The sequence below is a fragment of the Tachypleus tridentatus genome, chromosome 10, assembly GCF_004210375.1.
Source record: "Tachypleus tridentatus isolate NWPU-2018 chromosome 10, ASM421037v1, whole genome shotgun sequence".
Classification (NCBI taxonomy): Eukaryota; Metazoa; Arthropoda; class Merostomata; order Xiphosura; family Limulidae; genus Tachypleus; species Tachypleus tridentatus.
In genome coordinates this window covers 76,160,156-76,183,591 of record NC_134834.1, presented here as the reverse complement: position 1 = coordinate 76,183,591, position 23,436 = coordinate 76,160,156, and the positions used below count along the sequence as shown (strand labels likewise).

The 23,436-nt window shown below is 34.2% G+C and overlaps 1 long non-coding RNA gene across 2 annotated transcripts in view; it reads left to right on the top strand.

Moving 5' to 3' along the window:
• The window catches only part of LOC143229620 (uncharacterized), a 33,767-nt gene extending 10,830 nt beyond the window's left edge, over window positions 1-22,937 (top strand). The window contains exons 3-5 of one of the 2 annotated variants that reach the window (XR_013015964.1): window positions 4,369-4,528; window positions 10,004-10,251; window positions 21,811-22,937. This is a non-coding gene — a long non-coding RNA (uncharacterized LOC143229620). Of the gene's footprint in view, window positions 1-4,368; window positions 4,529-10,003; window positions 16,519-21,810 lie in introns of those variants that run through there. The other variant, XR_013015963.1, reaches the window with a different exon arrangement.
• Window positions 22,938-23,436: the final 499 nt, after the last annotated feature.

The following is a 23,436-nucleotide window of genomic DNA, read 5'->3' as shown; positions in this document are numbered from 1 at the left end:
TCCCTCTGTTTGATCCTACAGAACAATCACTTCTAGTTTGGCAGTACTCAACCCTCCACCAATATGAGTGTGACATACTCTAATGACAAGTGTCTCCCTCTGTTTGATCCTACAGAACAATCACTTCTAGTTTGGCAGTACTCAACCCTCCACCAATATGAGTGTGACATACTCTAATGACAAGTGTCTCCCTCTGTTTGATCCTACAGAACAATCACTTCTAGTTTGGCAGTACTCAACCCTCCACCAATATGAGTGTGACATACTCTAATGACAAGTGTCTCCCTCTGTTTGATCCTACAGAACAATCACTTCTAGTTTGGCAGTACTCAACCCTCCACCAATATGAGTGTGACATACTCTAATGACAAGTGTCTCCCTCTGTTTGATCCTACAGAACAATCACTTCTAGTTTGGCAGTACTCAACCCTCCACCAATATGAGTGTGACATACTCTAATGACAAGTGTCTCCCTCTGTTTGATCCTACAGAACAATCACTTCTAGTTTGGCAGTACTCAACCCTCCACCAATATGAGTGTGACATACTCTAATGACAAGTGTCTCCCTCTGTTTGACCCTACAGAACAATCACTTCTAGTTTGGCAGTACTCAACCCTCCACCAATATGAGTGTGACATACTCTAATGACAAGTGTCTCCCTCTGTTTGACCCTACAGAACAATCACTTCTAGTTTGGCAGCACTCAACCCTCCACCAATATGAGTGTGACATACTCTAATGACAAGTGTCTCCCTCTGTTTGATCCTACAGAACAATCACTTCTAGTTTGGCAGTACTCAACCCTCCACCAATATGAGTGTGACATACTCTAATGACAAGTGTCTCCCTCTGTTTGATCCTACAGAACAATCACTTCTAGTTTGGCAGTACTCAACCCTCCACCAATATGAGTGTGACATACTCTAATGACAAGTGTCTCCCTCTGTTTGACCCTACAGAACAATCACTTCTAGTTTGGCAGTACTCAACCCTCCACCAATATGAGTGTGACATACTCTAATGACAAGTGTCTCCCTCTGTTTGACCCTACAGAACAATCACTTCTAGTTTGGCAGCACTCAACCCTCCACCAATATGAGTGTGACATACTCTAATGACAAGTGTCTCCCTCTGTTTGATCCTACAGAACAATCACTTCTAGTTTGGCAGTACTCAACCCTCCACCAATATGAGTGTGACATACTCTAATGACAAGTGTCTCCCTCTGTTTGACCCTACAGAACAATCACTTCTAGTTTGGCAGCACTCAACCCTCCACCAATATGAGTGTGACATACTCTAATGACAAGTGTCTCCCTCTGTTTGATCCTACAGAACAATCACTTCTAGTTTGGCAGTACTCAACCCTCCACCAATATGAGTGTGACATACTCTAATGACAAGTGTCCCTCCCTCTGTTTGATCCTACAGAACAATCACTTCTAGTTTGGCAGTACTCAACCCTCCACCAATATGAGTGTGACATACTCTAATGACAAGTGTCTCCCTCTGTTTGACCCTACAGAACAATCACTTCTAGTTTGGCAGTACTCAACCCTCCACCAATATGAGTGTGACATACTCTAATGACAAGTGTCTCCCTCTGTTTGACCCTACAGAACAATCACTTCTAGTTTGGCAGCACTCAACCCTCCACCAATATGAGTGTGACATACTCTAATGACAAGTGTCTCCCTCTGTTTGACCCTACAGAACAATCACTTCTAGTTTGGCAGTACTCAACCCTCCACCAATATGAGTGTGACATACTCTAATGACAAGTGTCTCCCTCTGTCTGATCCTACAGAACAATCACTTCTAGTTTGGCAGTACTCAACCCTCCACCAATATGAGTGTGACATACTCTAATGACAAGTGTCTCCCTCTGTTTGATCCTACAGAACAATCACTTCTAGTTTGGCAGTACTCAACCCTCCACCAATATGAGTGTGACATACTCTAATGACAAGTGTCTCCCTCTGTCTGATCCTACAGAACAATCACTTCTAGTTTGACAGTACTCAACCCTCCACCAATATGAGTGTGACATACTCTAATGACAAGTGTCTCCCTCTGTCTGACCCTACAGAACAATCACTTCTAGTTTGACAGTACTCAACCCTCCACCAATATGAGTGTGACATACTCTAATGACAAGTGTCTCCCTCTGTCTGATCCTACAGAACAATCACTTCTAGTTTGGCAGTACTCATGGTCAAACATGTTTTCTTTTGGTGCTTTTCTTTTGAATTGTGATTTTAATAGTTTAATTTCCAAAATGAGATTTTTTCATTATTGTTATTTTTCTTTACATTGAAGAAATATTTTAATTTGACTCAATGTCTCAGTCTTTATTATTTTCTCACACTTGCATATTTTATATCAAAATCTCTTGTTTGATTTATATATTTCTACAATGAAGTCTGGTGCTTATGTTCCCACTTGAGGTATTATACCTCTAGCACTATTTTCATAGGCTACAGGTGGGGGTAGACTTGTTATTTAATTCTTCTATTATCTATCATGAGATTGTTCATTATATGGTTCAGATCTCTTCTCTTGAACTTGTTCCACTAATCCTCCTGAATAAGCCAATGAAGATTTGAATTTTTTTTTTCACTGCTAGATTTTGCTATGTTTTTCCATACCTCTTGCAGAATCAGCTAGGCCTAATATGGCATTTTTGCCATATTTTGGCAAACACAATTTCTTATTTTTTTGTTTAATTCAATATTTATGAGCATTTTGCCAACAGTACCAGAGTCTAACCACAGGGGTCTGGTCCAGTGGAAGTTTAGTTATAGTGCTACCCTTTGGTGATCTTTTACTACAATTCTTTGGGTTCTTTAGGTTTTATCAGTAGGTCTTGCTCTACTATTCCTTTCCCTCCTCCTTTGTCACTGGTATCCTTTTCATTTCACACATCTTGGGTCATACAATTGCCAGTATTGGTTCTCAAAACATGCCAAAATTGTGAAAATACTGTGTGTGCCAATTCACTGGATTTTCTAAGAAATGAACATTAACTTTGGCTTTGTGGGTGGTCTTGAAGACAATGTACAAAAGAAAAGAATGATTCATATGTTATGTTAAGCATAGAGGGAAGTAATTTGCAAATGGGATTATTTTTATTTGCTAATTGTAATGTGAATCCAGATATTTTGTTCCATGTTTTGCTATGAATTTTATAAATATAATCATTGAATAAAGATACTATTTATAAATGTTGAGTTTTGATGTGGCACACACATTCAATGCAGGCTGAAATAGTGTAATTTGACCAGAGAGTGGCTATTCTGTCCATTCAATTCTGGTCTTGGCTCAATACCATAATGAATATGTTAGAAGAAATGTTCTTGGAACACAATTGAAAAGAGCTTTGTGTAAAATGGTATTAAGAGATTTAAATGTGTTTTGATGACAAATATTATGCTGGTTTATATAAATATTACAGAAGTATCATACTTTTGTTTAGCTTCAAGATATTATGTTGTAAAGCAGATTTCATTATATTGTTGAAGATCTAATATCTCCTTAAATTTATTTCCAGTTAATGATTTCAGTTAAGCTACGATATAAACATATATTTTATGAATCCTAACTGTTTTTATTCAGATTAAAAAACAGCTACACTGGATTATACTGAGTAAACACTATATAGCTGATATCTGTTGTTATTATTATTATTATTGTTATGCTTAATATTATAGGAGAAATTTTGTACTATACCCCAGTGATCTATTTGTTGAGTTCCATTGTAGTTAAACATGTTGTGTTATCCAGTGTTTACTGTTCTGTGCAGCCTTTAGGCCTCTCTTTGCCTTAATGATGTTGATTAAAGCTGGTTAGAATTGTTTTTCTTCTGAGCAGCAGATGTTAAAGTTTTTTATGTATTTTGTCTTTATATTTGCATTCTGTGCATAATGAATAAATGTCCAATTTGTTCTAACAATACATCTTCTTTTAACCTACTCATAATACCTACAGAGAGAATACCAGAACAGAATGAACAATAGAGAAGCTTTTTATTCAACTTTTATTATTTCAGGCTGTATTAATTTTAAATACACATTTCTTGTATTAAAAAAATATCATTTTCATGGGGAAGTTGACTAAATCCCAGTGCATGCAGTTAGATATTCTAAAAAGATTTTCTATCATGTGTATCTGTAATTAATCAAATACTTTTCTTAATGTACATGTATGCAACTTGAGTTGTGAGGGATAATACATTTAATTTATTCAAGGTATTTCATATAATTCTGAATGATTTTATACCTGGTAATGTATTTATGTGATCAAGTTGCAATATTCATTGACTTGTTTTTTATTCTTGTATAAAATTCAAAGTCTCATTTTTGTGTAGGTAAAAGACATGAAGACAAGGAAAAATATACAATGAAGCATACTAGGTTTTTGAAGAAGTTAGTAAATAAATTGGATACAAAGAGATTGACAAGATGAGAATGAAATAGTGTTGTACAATGAGCTGCTATTAGCAGACAGACCAGAACGGCACATTCACAGTAGGTTTGAAGTATTTAATCTTTTAATATTATGGAAAAATTAGTGTGTAGAAAAACACACGTCCACAAACTCTTTGTAGAGTTCATTCAAGATTTAATGAAACAACTTTATCATAAATGTATGTTGATAAATTTGGTATCAAAACAATTTATAATTCAAAGTTTGGTATTATATAACATTTAATTTCTTCATCTTTCCTCCCCAGGCTTGTACATTTTGCAAAAAAAAAAGTGTCATGAATTTTTCTCATGCAACAACATATACAGTAACTCTGAGTTTTCTTAACCTCTCAAAAACTGATAAGATTTTGTTAAAGATCATAAGTATTGTGTATACAAAGAATGACATTATTTTGAGTAAGTGTTTTAACCAAAAATGTTTTATCTATTGTAGTTACTTGCACTCAAAGTCTTAGCAAATCAGGTGCAAGGTGATTTTTCATTTTAAGTATAAAAATACATTTTTTCATCTTATAGTTTTCATATTTAATTTTCATAATTTCAAGAACCTCTTAAAAGAATGTCAAATGTTTTTGAGGTAAATGTTTATATTTTATTTCTACTTTTCTATGTCACTAAATTCAGCTGTTATCATACACATACAATGTAATGCAATTATTAAAATTAGAAGATAAATACAACTTTTAATTTTTTGTAAAATATCTGTAAAGAATTTTCTTTGTTTTAAATTCATAACTTCAAATCTTTTCATTTTCACACATTGTTAATTCTTAATGTTTTATTTTCTTTTTTACCACTTATAATTCGTTTCAAAAAACGTCAATGGTGCTGTGAAGGTATATTACAGTGTTTCTGGCAGATACATGTAACATTTTGAAAAACTTTTCATGCATCACATAATATAGTAAAACTCGTGTTTTAAAACTCTTCAGTTATGTATTTTAAAACAAAGCTAATAAATAACTAACTAAAATATAAAAGTAAGACCTAAGTACAATTTAAAGTGCTCCTCTAACTATACAATGTTTAGGTAGGAAACAACAGTAAGTGCTATAGTTAATGAAGCAGCCAAAAATACTGTAGTCTATTACATGTACTCCATGATGACATCTGTATGCCAATTTGAAAATCAGCATTGTTAAATTATATTGTAAGATGAGCTCTTTCTAATGACTATACACACACATTTGTAACATTTACATGTAGACTATAAAGCTCAAACAAATCTGTTGAAGATGTGTGTGGCACCTGTTAGAGGCTGAAAAAATTAATTACTTGTTTCAACTGCATTCCTTTAGAAAAGTGAAATGTACAAGTTAAACGATAATGTAAGCAAGTCAAAAGATAATGTAAAAAGAATTCTTTGTTGTGAACTGGGCAGCTGAGCTATATAGAGACTTTCCACATGTGGAAAGTTTTTAAATATTTCAGGTAAACATATTCCTTATTGGAAGAAAATGGTAGTTGCATGGAAAAAATAAAAACAGGTTGGCTCACAAAGAGTTTAAGAGAGAGAAAATTAAAGAAAAGAATAATAAATTTAAGAAATTTAAATTGACTGGTATGATAGGAGACTGATAATATTATAGAATATGAAGAAAGTTTGTGAAGGATGTGTGAGAAAAGGTTGGCAGAAAATGTAAAAATTAACAGTAAGGATTTCTTTAAATACATTGAAGGTAAACAAAATATTAGATTGGGGGTAGGGCTCTTGAGGAATGATAAAGGAAAGCTAGTACCTAATGATTATGAGCTGTCTGGGTAAATAAATTTTGCTTTTTATTTGCTTCTTAATGAAGGTTTAAACATTATTCCACATATTGAACAGTTTAAAAATGGAAATGAGATCAAACAAGATGACTGCATTAATTCTGAGCTGGTTAAAACAAAAATGGGAAGTTTAAAAAACTCTAAGGCTCCTGGGTCAAATAATATTTCCCCAAGGATTTTGAAGGAGGTTAAAAATTGGATAATGAGCCACTTACTATTATTTTTTGTCAATCATTGAATAGTTGTCAGGTACCAGAGGATTGGAAGTTAGCTATTGTAACTCTTCTTTCTAAGGGATCTGATTAAATTGTCTCAGCGGCTACAGACCCATTAGTCTTACGTCAGTTGTGGGAAAAGTTTTGGAATGTATGTTAAAAGATACTTTGCAAAATTGTTTAACAAAGTTTAGAATTTTATTGGATAGTCAACATGGTTTTATGAAAGGATTATCTTGCCTTACTAATCTTTTATCATTCTTTGAAAAGATTGCTGCTCATGTAGATGAGGTAAGAGTGCAGATTTGCTGTGTCTCAGTGGCTATAGACCAGTTAGACTTGCATCAGATGTGGGAAAAGTTTTGGAATGTATGTTGAAAGATACTTTGCAAAATTGTTTAACAAAGTTTAGAATTTTATTGGATAGTCAACATGGTTTCACTAAAGGGGATTATCTTGCATACTAATCTTTTGTCATTGTAAAGATTGCTGCTCATGTAGATGAGGTAAGAGTGTAGCTTTGGTGTATTTGGATTTTCAGAAAACATTTGAAAAGGTGTCACATAAAAGGTTCATAAAAATTATCTTTACAAATGTGGAAGATAACATGGCAAATTGGATAGAGGAGTGGCTGGATGGAAGAAAGCAAATGGCTGTTAGAAGTGGAGTTCAGTCAAACTGGATTAATGTCACAAGTGGTGTACCTCAGGGCTCAGTCTCTCTGGACCTTTGCTATTTTTGATTTACATCAATGACATAGAAGATGAAGGACTAGTCAATAAATTACTTAAATTTGCTGATGATATCAATATATTTGGTGTTGCTAGCTGTGAAGAGGATGCTGCTGCTTTTTTAAAGGATTTATTTATTAAGGTGGGCAAATGAATGGCAGATGGATTTTTAATTGTAATAAATGCAAGATAATGCATGTAGGTTATCATAATATAAATTATAATTTGGATGGGAATAACCTTAACAATGCCATGAAAGAAAAGGGGTCTTGGTGTAATAATTGATTAGTCTCTGAAGGCATCCAAGCAGTGTGCTGTTGCTAATTGTAGAACAAATAGGATTTCAGGTTGTATCTATAGAAATACTAACACAAGTATAAAGAGGTTATAATTTCATTGTGCATATCAGTGTAGTTAGGCCACATTTTGAATATTGTATTCAGTATTGGATTCCTTCCAAATTGTTGGAAAGGATATGGTACAGAGAAAGGTTATTTGAATGGTGCCTATGATGAAGGGGTTTTTATATGAGGAGAGGCTGAAATCTCAAATTGTTTTCACTTGAAAGAAAAGGGTAGTTAAGAGGGATCTGTTTGAGGTATTTAAGAATATAAAGGGAATTGACAGTGTTGATGCATTTTTTTCATATTTAACAGTGAAAATAGTAGGACTAGGAACATAAGTATAAATTTTGGCATGGTGTAGGAGTCATCTTAACCCAAGACTTTTATTTTTCTAACAGGTTGATTGGCCTTTGGAATGGGTTAACTTCAAGTGTTTATAGAGGTAGTAAATTTAAATGAGTTTAATAAAAAGTTTGATAAGTATGTGGATGATGAAAGCAGACTTTAAGTTTTTGTTTGTTTTTTAAACTTGTTTAGAGTGTGGAACAGCCGAGATGGGTTAGTAGGATAAATGTGTTTAATTACATTTTGAAAGTAACACAGTGACTTGTGCAGAAAAGTGTTTAAAGGGGTACGTGAAGTGAAAGTGTTATTTGAAAAGGAAATATTAAAACAAAACATTGCTCAGTATTCACTTGTATATCACCTGACATGTCCATGCTGTGAATATTCTGTTTATACCCTGTTACTTCCATGATACAACAATAGTGCCGATATTAAATAAGAAATTCAAATTTTACATATTGAGAAATTATACAATAAGGACCTCCCCCTACAAGATGTGTCAAAATATCAATAAATTCAGCAAATTTGGAAACCTACCAGAGAAGCCCTTTTCGTCCATTCATTCTTTTGAAGCCACTTATGAACTCATGATAATCCATCACAAGTACATACTTTTAAGGAATAGAAAGTGAAGATGTGGAACCATGTAAATCTGAGAGTTGACAGTAAATATTTTGTGAGGAATGCTGTAGTTTGTTGCATTGAAGGGAATTGACTTTTTTAATCTGTTTATACTTATTTAAAAAGCTAGATAAATCAGAGTAGTTTGGTGATGTCCTATTCTAGTGAGTGATGATCTTTTGTTTTCTAAAGTACGTGTTTAAAAGCTATGAAAATTAATTTGTGTTTCTCTCCTTATGAGAGAATAGGTGAGGGTTAGGGTCTGTCTTCCATTTCCAAAATACAAGTGGATTTTGTAACATAACAAGTGCTGGCAGTCAAAGTTTTTAAGTAATTATTTTTTTACTTATTGTTTTATGTATTAATAAGAATGACTAAATTGTATACATTAAATAGTAAATTTTAATATGTGTATATTATGTAATATATGGAAATCAAACTGTCATTGCATATGTAATAGTAAATTGCTTATAGATTTGTATTTTTTAGGCCAGTCTTACTGTAACTAAATTGGTTTACTAAATGTCTTATTATCCCACTCGTCTACTTTGAGGTAAAAGCAAATTATAGAACACTAGAAACTTCACAACTTAAAAGTTTATTCATAAAACTTCAAAAAAGATGTTCTAATCAATGAAATAAAATTATGGGCCAATGTTTACACATAAAATTGTAAAAAACTGTGATATGTCATACAAACTCTTCATAAAGATATACATATGTTTACTCATTGTGAGGAAGAACACATATACAAGTATTTAAACATCATGAATAAGGAACACCACTAGATACAAAACTGTATACATCAAAGATAAGCTGTACTAATTTTGACAAAAGAAAGATGGACAAATGTTGATACATGATAAAAAGATACACCAGAATGAAAGGATCCAAAATGAGAAGACCTTTTAGAAAACAAAAATGTGCATAGAAAATGTAACACAAAAGCCTTGTAGAAAACTTTAAAAAGTTCTTCGTACGACATCTATAAAATTATACAGTGATTTTGGCATGTTGTGGAAAGGAACATTACTACTATATATAAGTACTGGTCAGTAGAATGTTATTTGAGTAAAAGTATTTTAGTAAAAACTCTGTAAATCTCAAAAAATTCTACAGATCAAAAAATGTAAAATAATTTTAAAAAATATTGTTTTAGGCTTAAATAAAATAAAGCAAAATGGAGAGATATGTAGTATTAATGGTACATGTTAATTTGTAAAAAAGATAGAAAAAGAAAAGAACAGAGACTTTTACCTGTTACACAAACAAGACTTCTAAGTGGAATTCTCATAACCTGATTTATTTTGATATCTGTAGGCTGTACATGGAAATTTAATCAATTATGATTATTTCACCAATGTCAGTTATGTACCAGATAAAAGCTTTATTTCTTTAGAGATGAGGAATAGTGTGATAATCTTTAAAGTGTCTTGTACAGAAAATACTTGAGGTTTTACACAGCATTTGTATCTTATTTTCTTAAAGGTACAATTTGCATCTTTTCCTGTTATTCTTATCAACAGATGTTGAGGAATGTCTGCCAAGAATAAGTTGCAGAAGTGATGAGTCCTGCATTGTTTAAATGGTATACTAGAAAAATCTGGTATAAAGTAGAAGCTCAACACGAGTAGTAGCCAGGTCCTTCCTGAAGTCCTTTGAGATAATGCCACCTGTTTAATTTGCTGCTTTGAGTATGCAGGCATTCATAACTACTAAATACAGAAATGGGCAAGGTTTGTTATACTACTTTATTTTCTTTTATTTAAAAGAAAAATAACTCAGATGTTGTTATTTGTTATAGTCAACTGTTGTTGGAAATACAGGTTGTATTTTCTCCAATAAGACATACGTCCTTGCTTATGTCAAATAAAGGAAGTGTGATTTTGATGTCCACACATTTTAGTACCTTGATTATTAACTTCGAGCAAATAAAATGACCACAGTGTGTCATGGTTTTTTTAAAATGGCCAAAAACTGAAATAAGTCATATTTTGGCTGTCAAAGATGACCACAAATCATTTTTGCTATGTGTTTTGAGGCTACAAATCAAAATAGTACAAAGTAAATTAGAATTTGAAATTGTAACTCACCCCTCTTCACACCTAAGAGCTGCATGCAACTGTCATGGACTATTTTGTGCATCCCACACGCCTTGAACAATCTCACACCAATACTTATGTATGTGCATTGTACCAGTGTATGACATGTTTAATGTTCTAACCTTCCACCAATAGTAGAGTGACAGTCTTGTAGAATTATCCATGTGAGCACAAGCACATAGTCATAGGATTGTTCTTTCTAGGGCACTGCCTATGTGCAGACATGTTTCCTGTGACTTTTTGGTTTCTAGTCACTTTCATTATTTTTTCTACTTTAATTTTTGTCTTACAGATACTTTGGTTCCAACCACCTTATTGCAACTTCATTTTCTCTAGGCATCACAATTCATATTTTGTGCTACTTTAAACAACAATTACAAGAACAAAAGGTCTTAAGGCCCAGTTATTACTATTTAAGCACTTTTTTTTTAATTATATCAGTGATGACCAGAAGAACCTTATCTGCTCATGAAAATGAAGTTTAATAGTCATTCCTTTGTCTCACTTAATAGAGCAAACACCTAATATGTGAGGTGTCTGAGAAGTCCATAGTGAGGTACTATGATTTCCATGGACATGTTAAATTAGCACAATCTTACAGGGCTTTGATGAACCATGGTATGACATTGTAGGTGTCAGGTTCTCTTTAATCTTTTACCTTCTCCACTTCAGATCCTCTTCTGTTTCATTGCCTTGCAACACGTGGACAATTTTGGCCTGCTGTTCCACTCTCAGGCTTTACTTTTTTCTTTTATGAGGATCATGTACCTCCTTTTATATTTACTGTGCTCAATACTTGAGTGTGATTCTCCATCTCTTTTTGCATGTATATCATAATGACTCTTGGTTTGCTTTACTTTATGGGCTTTCTTTGGTTCCACCTCCACATTAGTGAAAGTTTTCTTTGTCCTCATAGTTTAAAGTCATGACCTTTATATGTTTTTGTACCCCAATCTCTTGTGTTTTTTTCTGTCTGTCTGTCAATACCTTTCATGTCTTACCCAGCATTATTCTTATTCTTTCATTTGTTTTTCTTTTACTTCTAATAGAAAACTTTGTTTGGACATTGACACCTGACCTCTTTCTCTCCCATACATTATGAGAGCCAAGTAATTTATCCCCTGATCATTCCTTTCTTCTAGAGCTTTCAATGCTGAGGAAGGGGATTAGTTGTTTTTCTCCATCAGTCTTCCTTCTGTTTCATCATTATGTGATCATTCCATTTCCAGTCATCTTTTATGGTTTTCTGTTGTTATCTCTCTCTGATTACCTTTGCTAAGGACTTATCCCATTCCATTTTTAACTGGTTGGGCTTGTCAGCTTATCCATCTGACTGATCTCTTCCTGATGTCATCTTCCATCAAATTAAGCATATCACAATCTCTCTTGCCTCCTTTACATGCTTTCTTTTATGGATATCTTGCAGGCTCGGGTATGGACTTTTAACACATTCATTATCTATTAGATACGTCACTGGGCAGTCTCATATGCCTCTGGTTTTGCAGTTTACTTACAGGTTCTGATTTTCCTTTTGATTTATTTTCTATCTCCTTCACATATTTAGTTTGATTTCCCTGCCTTTCATACATTTGAATGTGTATATTCAACTAAAAAAAAAAAAAAAGTTAAAAAAAAAGATAACATTGGATCCTGCCAAGAAGTTGCTGTTGCCTCACAGGTAATGCTTACGTAAAATTTGCTTCATTAGTGGTAAAGAGCATGTTAAACCCAGCCATCCATGCTCAGTGCTCACTGTTGATGGGGTTTTTTGCAAGAGTGCTTTGGCAGTATACCTATAGAACTGGCATGGCTATTTTTGCACTTTTTTACAAAAATTAAACTACCCCAGATGTAATCTTGCCATTATACTCGACTTGTGCTTGCTCTTTTTATTCGTAGTAACTCATTGCACTCTCTCTGTGTGGGGACTAGTTCCAGATGATTGTGCCCAATGGCAGTGTTCTCCCTTATGTGTACCCCCCCCCCATTCTTCTAGTGGAATGTGGAGGAATTCTTATTTCCTTGTTCTAAGCTGCTGGGAATGCTGACTTCAAGAACTTCTGTAAATAGTGTCAGGAACCTGTTGGTCCCATCCCTTGTTTGAGATGTGATGCTTTGGTGCTACTTGGAAGTATAGTACAGGAAACTACATTACACTATCTCCAAAACAGTTTTTGGTGGATATGTCCATCTGGATGGAGGTGTCTTGGAATGTGAGGCTCATTCCTTCAACTTTTGTTATAGCATCTCATGTAAATATTTACCCAAAGTAGGATGGCCTGAAGCTCTAGGCACATTACACATTCTATGCTCCACCCACCATAATGACACTCTGCTACCAACACTGGATTTTTCAATATTTTTTTGCTCTTTCTCAGCATAAATAAAATTTTTTTAAAAAATATTGAGCAAAGAGTATTCTGTATTTGAGAAGGATGTAGTCTTCCACAGGGTGTTGCTTCACTAGGTGGCCACCAGTCTTTTGGGATTGATACCCCACCTGGATTCCTCTTTCTATTGCTATTACAAAAAGGAGCTTATCTATTGTATTTGTTCAACACTATCTCTTTACCATCTTCATTGTGGGATTCTAACTTTCAGTAGTGCAGAGAGAAAAGAAAGTATTGTTTCTGAAAATGTATTTCAGATGCATAAATACCATTGTGGATCACATCCCACCTTTTCTCCCACTTCAAGTGAATTTCATTTGCCTCATCAAGAATGAGCCTCTGATCCGGTGCCAGTACTCACAAAAATTACTGTACATGGAAGTTGTGTTGCCGTCCTGTTGATGCAGGCTATAACATTATGGTAACTGATTCATAGCTTGGTACAGTACACATAGAAACATGTAAAGATAAGAGGAGTTTATTCAAAGCTTGTGGCATGCTCAGGAAATCCCACAGCAGTTGTGCTTGAGATAATTACTCTTAATGATGCTGAGAGTAAAGCATCTATCTGAAATTACTTTTTCATGTAAAGAAAATATGAATTTTTAGTCTAAATGCCACACCAGAAATTCATGAAAAGTCAAATGGCTTGCTATTAAAAAACGCAAACGCAAACTGACGTGGCAGGGGTTTAGTTTAGAGAGAGAGAAATCATAAGAATTCTCTCTCCAACTGGGGTGTTCAGGAGCATTGTGGTTCCTCTTCGTCCCCTTTCGTGAAAGGTTATTAGGTTTAGTTTTATTTATTTATTTATTAAATAATTTTTTACTCTTTTTTTTTTTTGGGTGAAGGAGGTCACTCTTAATGTTATCGTAGACCGAGGCAAAGGCAGCACCAGAGAGAAAGGCAGAAGTCAAAGTAAATATGAACGTGAACTCAAACGACCCGAATCAGGGTCTGGCAATAAAGTTGCCTGGGCTGGGATCTAAAAATCTAATGTCTAAGTTTTTGCTGTGGGGGGGAAACGGGAGTGCCCCGAGAAAACCCACTTTCACAGGACAGGCGCCGAAAGTTTTGCCTGTCCTGTGCCCAATATCTGAAAAAGAGAATACATATTATTAACATGAATTTAGTTTTTTAGATACTCTGTTGTGTAATTTGTGATTCTTGAAATATGTTGTAAGGTGAAATGTATTTTGTTGGTGCACTAGTTAATTTGTATAGGGATGTTGTTAGTTTGTTTCTGTTTTCTGCTTTTAGATAATATTTGTGTGATATTTCCGTTAGTCTGTTTCTTAGTGTTGGTAAGTTGCTGATTTGATGTATATAATTTACTGGCGTGAATGACGGTAGACTGAATGCAGATCTTAGTATTCTGTTCTGTTGGACTTGGATTTTCTCGAGTGTGTTGTTTGACATATTGTATGTTACTTGACATCTATACTCTATTAGTGGACGGATGTAAGCCTTGTATATTTGGATAATGGTGTTTGGTGAACATTTCGATTGTCTACTGGTTAGAGTCATTAGGTGTGAAATCCGTTTTCTAATTGATGAGTGTATATTGTTAACATCTTAGTTTCGTGTTGAAAGTGATGCCAAGGAATGTGATGTTTTTGCTCATGTTAATGGTCATATTTCCGAGTGATAATTTTATTTTTTCTAGATTTTTTCTTTGTTTTTTTAATTTCCTGTAGAAGGTGATTGCTTGTGTTTTGGTTGGATTTAACACGACTCTCCACTTGTTGCTCCATGTTGAGACGTTATTTAGTGATTCTTGTACGTGAGACATGGCCATCACTGGGTTTCTGTAGGTGCTCCAGATAGCGATGTCGTCTGCGTATTGTGAATTATGTGTGTATGTTAGATTTGGGAAAGGTATGTCACTGACGAAAATAATATATAAAAGTGGAGAGAGGACTGATCCTTGGGACACTCCTGCGGTTATATTAAATGATTTAGATATAGTTTTATTGACTTTTACTTGTGCTGTTCTATCTGTTAAGAAATTTGAAATCCATTTAACTATAGTGGGATTTATATTCAGGTGTTTTAGTTTGTATTTGATGGCATTGTGCCATACCCTGTCGAATGCTTTTTTGACATCTAGGAATACCCCAATGGTTACTTGGTTGTTGTTGAAAGCTTTATAGATTGATTCGGTGAGTCGTGTGAGGTGATCTGTTGTTTGCCTGTTTTTCCTGGAGGCATTTTGGGATTCTGGAAGGATGTTATTTGATTCACAAAAATGGAGAAGACTGTTGGAGATAATCCTCTCCATCAGTTTGCGAAGGCAGCTTAACAGATTGATGGGACGGAAATTATCTGGATTAGTTCTGTTGGTTTGTTTCTTTGGGATCGTGGTTATGATGGCTTTTTTCCAAGTGTCAGGGTAATATCAAGTTGCTAGTGAAATGTTCATGATGTTTGTGAGGTGTTGCAATAGGAGAGTAGAGCTTTTTTTCAGAATAATGTTTGGTATTTGGTCATGTCCAGGGGAAGTATTCTTCAAGTTTTTGATATTAATTTTTAGTTCAGTTATGGTTACTTTTCTATTGATTGAATTTGAGTATGCTTCTAGTGTCTCGCCAGGGAACCGTGGTGAGAATGAAGCTTGGTTTGTATTTATGAAGTTGTTGACATGATGTTGGTGTTGTGTGTCAAAGTCTACTGAATTTAGGTCGCTAAAGAAGGATTCGTAGTAGTCAGCTAATAGATCAGCTTTCTCTACATCCGTCCTTGCGATTTTATTGTTCTGTGTGATATGTTGTAGCATGTGATTTGTGTTTTTGTCAAAAGCAATACTCTTGAATTTTTTCCAAAATTCTTTTGGATTGTTCTTGATTTTTTCTAAGTTTTTACAGAAGTTTTGCCAATTAGTTTCTTTTGCTGTTTTAATTTCTTGTTTAATTTTTGCATTTGTTCTATTGATTTGTGTTTTGATAGATGGATCACGTGTAATATAGTGTGTTCGTCTTAATTGTCTGCGTTTGATTATTAATGCGTGAATTTCTGGTGTTAAAGTCCATTGATTATGTGATTGCTTTCTTCTTGTTTTAGGAATTGTGTTTTTTATGGCTTTTTGTATGGCTTCTGTAACTTGATTTACATAATTGTCTAGTTCTGTCTTGTTGTTAGCATGTTCAATTGGGTGGGGTAGGTATGAGTCCATTAAAAAACAAAAATAAATGTGTTTTAAATGTTATTGTTGTTGATGCAGCTTTAGATACTTTCACATAAATGTTTTTATAAAAATTTATATAAAATTAGATAACATGAACATAAGATCCATGTAATTCAAAATGACAAAGCAAGTAATTGTAGTAATGTTGGATATGTAATTTTGTAGTAGTTTATAGGCCTAATAACTTGTAGTGATGATTTGTGCCTTTATTGTTATGTATATGATCAATGGTGATTGTTTCAATGACATTATTATTTAAGGAAGTAATATCAATTTTAATTTTGATACTATTGGAGGATCCCATTAATGTATTAACACATTTCACTAACCTGAATTAGTTTAAAATCATTTTTTCATCCATGGGAAGAATTTTAAACACAGTGTTATGCTGAATATATCTGTTAAAACACATAGTATATCATATTTTCTGACAGATTGTATAGCTTTTGTTTTGAATCTGAGATATTTCTATGTAATAGAAATGAAATTGGTAATTAGAAACACAACTACTTATTACTTTGGAGATTCAAATGTTTCATTTTTAAATTAGTTTAAAATCATTTTTTTAACCACATCCATGGGAAGAATTTTAAACACAGTGTTATGCTTATATTTTGGGTCATTCAAGTGATGTAATTTTTTAAGGTTTAAAGCTTTTGAAAAACATTTTTCTTTTCACAGTTCCATGACTGTTGGAAGTATTAATGTTTCTTTAGTAGGAGAAAAGTGATAATTGTAAGAAAATATAAATTATTTATTTTATAAGATGTTGTGTAAAATATTAAGGAATAATCTATCATCAGTAATTTACTTATTAAGTTTGTTTTGGATGGAAGTTAGCCTTTTTTTTTAATTATTCAGAATGATAATTTTAATTTTTGTTCAAATTATTTTGCCTGTAATGGTTCTTGACTTTAAATGTGAAGGAGTGCCAATAAGCTTTTTAATTCAATCAGTTTTTTTATACCAAGTTGAAAGAACAATCAACGGAAATGTGTTTTAATATATTTTTACATTTGAAAATGCCCTCCAGTGGCTCAGCGGCATGTCTGCGGACTTACAATGCTAAAAACCGTGTTTCGATGATACTCGTGGTGGGCAGAGCACAGATAGCCCATTGTGTAGCTGTGTGCTTAATTCAAAACAACAACAACATTTAATAATTATTTCTTCAGTAAAATCATATTGTTGTACATGATATTTTATAAGTGAATACATATATTTGTTTGTGATAAGCAAATCCAGTTCAGTTTTGAGCAGGGGCTGACTTAATAATTCTGGGGCCTCGGGAAAATTTCAGTAAATGGAGCCCCATATTGATAAGAAAACTCAGAAGTAGATTAAAAGGCATGGCATCGGGGGCCCTGTGCAAATTTCCAGTTTACCAAATAGGTAATACATCTTATGCATATGGCTTTTTAAAAACTCGTGGCCATAGATTTAATTTTTACATCTAGTAATTTCAAATTTATTACACGAGAGCAATGTAAAGGACACGATAATTCCGGTTGAACACTTCTACCAAAAATGTTTTGTTGATCCATCAAAAATCGTAAGGGTAAACTATGCTACCAGTATGAAAATCTTGTTTGCTAAAAATGAACATCTTTGTGAAGATGTAATAGATTAGAAATCAAGTTGCGATTTTTCTCATTTTTTTAAGCAATGACAATTCAAATTTCGTTACTGTTTGCATCGCGTCACATTTTTGTATGTACAACTGAAATTACAGACAATGGAAAGTTTAAGAAACGAGTAAAATGTTGATTGTACTAACATTTTTGTTGTAAGCGGTTCGATTGAATGGACACGTACCACATTATTTTTACTGTTAGTCTTATGGTGTGTTCATATACAAGGGAGAAGTTTAAAATTAGTTGGGAACCAAATAAGAAATGGTGGTTTTAGAAATTGACAAAAAAGGCTTATATGTTTTCTTCTCCGTCATAAATCTTTTAAAGATATGATGTATATTACCTTAGTTATTTTAATTTACGTAGCACCTGGTACTAGTTTTCAAAACATACTTTCTAAAGGAAACGGTTTCGAATGGAACGTGGTTGGATAGAAAAATTATATTTTTGAAAATAATGTTAATGATGTATAGAAACTCTTTAGATATGTAATATTTTTTATTGAGTTTAAATAATTTGCGATAGACGTGTCTCGTCCCCCTATTATATATAATGGATATCTTTATAACGGGCTTTATCCTTGGGCGAATTCTTTAGCATTATTCGGTAAAAAAAAACTAATGTCAAGTACACTCCACGTAATGATAACGAATTACTTTACTTTATTTCTTCAGTATTTTTTGCTGCGACCTACTTTTCTTGGTAGTTTTAGGCCTAAGTGTACGAACGTTCCAACAGAAATTCTCAGGCAATTGATACGCGTAACTCACAAATAACCTTACAGAATGTTCACATTAATCTCACGAGCAGCTGAACAGTCGCGATCAGTCTAACATCTGTCACTCAACTCATAATCTCCCCGAAAACTCTGTAACTTCTTTATCTGGTTACTCGTATTTATGAGTAATGCCTCTCGGTAATTCACACCGCTGAAAAACAAGTTTCGATACTCGAGTGGGCACAGCACAGGTAGTCGAGATTCTTGATGACGATAAACCCACTTTAAATAAAATTGTATCTCAGAACGCCTGGTATGGGTATTAACACTTTTCAAGTTAACCTGAAGATGACCTAGGAAGGTCGAAACGTTGTTCTCTGCTTGACAATGAAAGTGTTAATACTCATAACAGCCGGTCTGAGAAGCGTCTAGATTATTATATTTTTATTATAATTAGTGCCCTCAAGTAAACAACTAAACTATGACATTGAAAATAAACTTCACAACACTGTTACTATATATACTGTTAAATGAAATTGATATTACTGTTATTATAAAATAAATTGTTATGCGAGTTTACATTTATTTATACAAACAATAATTGTGCTAATCGATTTTCCCTATTTTTATGCAAACTATCAAATATACGATAAAAGTGTCCACATCTTAGCAATTTAGTTTTTCCCACTAGAAAAGTGAACGGTTCAGTTTTGAAGGAGTTGGGTTTGTGGTATGACATTCAGACTTCAGCTTCGTTAAGCCTTTTTAAATATTGTTTGTGTTATTATACAGGCGGTAGAAAATTAGGAAGCTGTTACACAGTTTTGTCATTTGGGAAAATTCTAAACATCAGCGTCATTTCACAAAAGGCGCGTTTTTGTAGGAACATATGTTTGTTTGTTTTTTGAATTTCGCACAAAGCTACTCAAGAGCTATCTGTGGTAGCCGTCCCTAATTTAGCAGTGTAAGACTAGAGGGAAAGCAGCTAGTCATCACCACCCACCGCTAACTCTTGGGCTACTCTTTTACCAATGAATAGTGGGATTGACCGTCACATTATAATGCTCCCACGGCTGAAAGGGCGAGCATGTTTGGCGCGACGGGGATGCGAACCCGCGACCCTCAAATTACGAGTTGCACGCCTTAACACCCTTGGCCATGCCGGGCCCAGGAAAAAAAAATATGCACTCAAAATAAACTACCAGGACAAAAGGCTTGGGATGGGTTAATAAAACTGTTTTGTTTATTTGTAGTTAAGCTACATAAAGGGCTATCTGTGCCTTGCCCACAACTGGTATCAAAACCCAGTTTTTAGGGATGTAAGTCTCTCAGACGTACTGGTGTGCCACTTGAGGGGGGATTATGACTGACCTCGTATGACCCTCCAATTAAACTGGTGTCCTACGCTGTAGTGTAATTTGCACATATGTGTTAATCTGGCCTAACTGGAATTGTTACATCAAAACTGCTATCTAGATCCCCCTTCTGAGCTGAAGGGAGCGACTGGCCCTGTCGACCTCCGTACCCCCAAGTGACGCCTTTGGTACAAAATAAGTTAAGGTATGAAACATTCAGTAATAACATTTAAGTGTTCGTGTGTTTCTTATTACAGCAAAGTAATTGAGAGAAATTGTACTGGTTTTTCTCGTGTGTTTTTTTTTTATTCCAATACTTCCTGCAGTGTAAATTTGGGTTCATTATCATAGGTCGGGCTTTGAAGAGTTGTTGGCGTTCCGCACTGTGGATCTGCCTGTCGAAAGTTCATGTTTAGTAACTATAAAGAATAAAAAAACATGTTCCGAACTTAGAAGCCGTGGTGCATTGTAATAGTGACGGTCAAATTCCATCATTCGATCATACGAAAGTGCTTCAAGACTTTATTGTTGGTGTTGGGTAGATGCCTTTTTTCCAGTCCAGTGTTTCTCAAATGGTGGGTCGCGAGCAGGTCACGAAATCTCCACGTTGATTTTTTTTTTTTTTTGAGTCCTCGAGGTATTTGAGAAGTGCACATGTCGCCTTTCTTATGAACTGTGACCAGAAACATCAATACTTTTTTCATCCTTGTACATAATGGAGGTCGCGACGAACAAAGCCCAGACGACTCGGGGGTTGTTTGGGAAATTTGAATGAGAAACATTGCTCTAGTCTAAAAGTTAAATTAGAGATGGCTGGCGCAGGTAATCTTTGTGTACGTTTACATGAATATCCGAAAAAAAAAAACTATTGAAATATTTAGCGCAAGTCACCTCTAGATAAAATGAATTTTACATATATTAAAATAATACTTTACGTATATTGTAACTAACAACTGATTCTTATCTGCTACGAAGCTATAGAACGATTTTAAATTGTGTTTACAAGTATTTTATTCATCATAAACTATTAGAATGTTTATGAACATTGTTTCTAACCCTTGTTTCATATTATATATGTAAAAATAAAAACATTTGTAATATTAAAGTGTCAAATCTCAACGATAATCTACAATGAACTTATAAATACCCTAGAAGTATTTGTACGTATAGCAAAGCTACTGAAGCTGTCTTTACCGTCCCTAAGTTTGTACTATTTACTTGAGATAATGCGCCAATCGGCAGCACCTGACCACCTACCATTTACGTTATGGGATTGACTGTCACTATTATAACACACTCATAGCTTAAAATTGTAGTCAAGCTCCTGAATCCTGTGAACAGTAGACTCGGCATGGCCAGGTGGTTAAGGCGCTTGACTCGCAATCTGAGGGTCGCGGGTTCGAATCACCATCCCTTTTAGCCGGTCAATCTCACTATTCAATGTTAAAGGAGTAGCCTAAGAGTTGGCGGTGGGTGGGGATAACTAGCTGCCTTCCCTCTAGTCTAACATTGTTAAATTAGGGACGGATAACGCAGGTAACCCTCATATAATTTTTGCGCAAAATTTAAAATCAAATAAACAGAAAATCCTGTGAACAGTTGTTTGTTATATGGAACATTAAAGGTGCTTTGGTAATTAATTAAAAATTATACAGTGACACATTGTAACTGAAAAAAGACGCTTTATGTAACGTTGTTATATAAAATAAGATATATATATTTGTTGAAGCACTTGTATAATTGTACCGAATTTATGTAGTTGCAATTTGTTAATCGAATTTGTACTGATCCTTCCATCTGACCAATTAAAAGTAGTAGATTCTTTATGGCGTAATATGAGGGGTGAAAGCCAAACCCCAGTAAGTAAGTTAAAATCGATATGTCCAATCACGTTCTCATTTATCTTTTGTAGGATAGATTTATCATCTTGAAAAGCAGTATAATTCATTTATTTTGGTCACTTCCTAATTTTCGAGACCTGTCAACCAACCATGATCAATGGATGTGCAATAAGCATCTTGAAGATTTATTAATCACCAATCTACTTACTGTACGGTTCTCTGCTAGCTGCTTTTCTGTATTGTTTTTGTTGAACTATAAATATTGTAAACAAATTTAACAAACTCCTACGAAAGCTAACATATCGTAAGCATATATATTTATGCTGAACACTATAGTGGGTTCAGGCTGGACCAGTACGAGTTTTCTTTCTAAATTAAATTCAACCAGAATATGTCGGAAGTATTGACACGACCACAATTACTTTTTGCAAACCAGTAATTTGAGGTTACGTTTTGATGCAAGAACAGCAAAACGATGTTGTGATGTAATGCTGCCAGATAGAAACATCGGGTTGACGAAGTCAATGGCGTCTTTCTTGACGAAGAGCGCTGAGACAGTAAAGATTGAACACGGTTTAAATGGATAGTGTAAAAAGCAAACATCTAAATTAATATTTGGGTAATGCAATCGATACCAAAGTTTATCATTATTGAAATGGTTACGGCCATGTTGAACAGTGGTAGTGTTTTCTGATTAATGTTTCTGGTGCGTTGGATTAATGTTATGCATGTTCATTGGTTTATCAACCAAAAGTTATCGCTATCCGAGGAATAGTATTCATTTTAGTGGTGTTTGGACATTTTATAAAACTGTTTAAGAACGTTGTATATATTTGTTGTACCTTGTTCACCTTTATGTGCATATTGTTTAACACAAATTCAAAGAGTTCTCAGAAATATTAGTTCTCAGTTCTTAGAGAACTCTCTAAGAGTTCTTTAAATATATATCTTCGTGTGTGGTTATGTATAAACTATGGTTTGGACGGAAACTTTCACATGGTGTATGATGCAATTAAAATTTATGTGGCTTGATTAATTTAGATAAAAGCTAACCAGAATAATCTTTTAAAGAAAGACAGGCGTAACCGGTTGACAGTACATAATAAACAAATATTAAAGTTCAGAAGTTCTACATATTATAATCTTTGCTTCAGGCACACTCTTCTCATGGTGTTTTAAATACAATAATGTGCTTCTTTCTCTTTCTGTCTCTCTAATTTATTATTAAGCTATTTTTTTTCCATGTGTTAGGCTTGCGAGGTTAAATCTGCTAGATGGTGTATCCATGTCCCTATCACCTTGTAGGTTCGATTAGCCAGATACCTTTATATTTCTATAATACATAAAACCTCCCAACACAACAGATACAGCCCGTCTTTTTGTTTGACCGTCTTTTATACGCGAAGCCTTTTCTTTTTAGTTTCGTTGCCTGACTAAGTTACAATAGTATTTTTTTCTTCGAGTTATGGTTGTGAAATATATACATTCCACTTGACTGCACTGGAAATTTAATCATAAGTGGCGCCGGAATATAATACAGGTAAGAGGAAAAGGTCGTTTGTCTTGAAGGGATAATATTATTTCAAAACTTATGCATGTATAATTACACATATCTTGGTCTTGTAAATTACATGCGTATTTCATGCGTTTAAATTCGACCTCGCATGGCCAAGTGGTTAGGGCGCTCAACTCGCAAT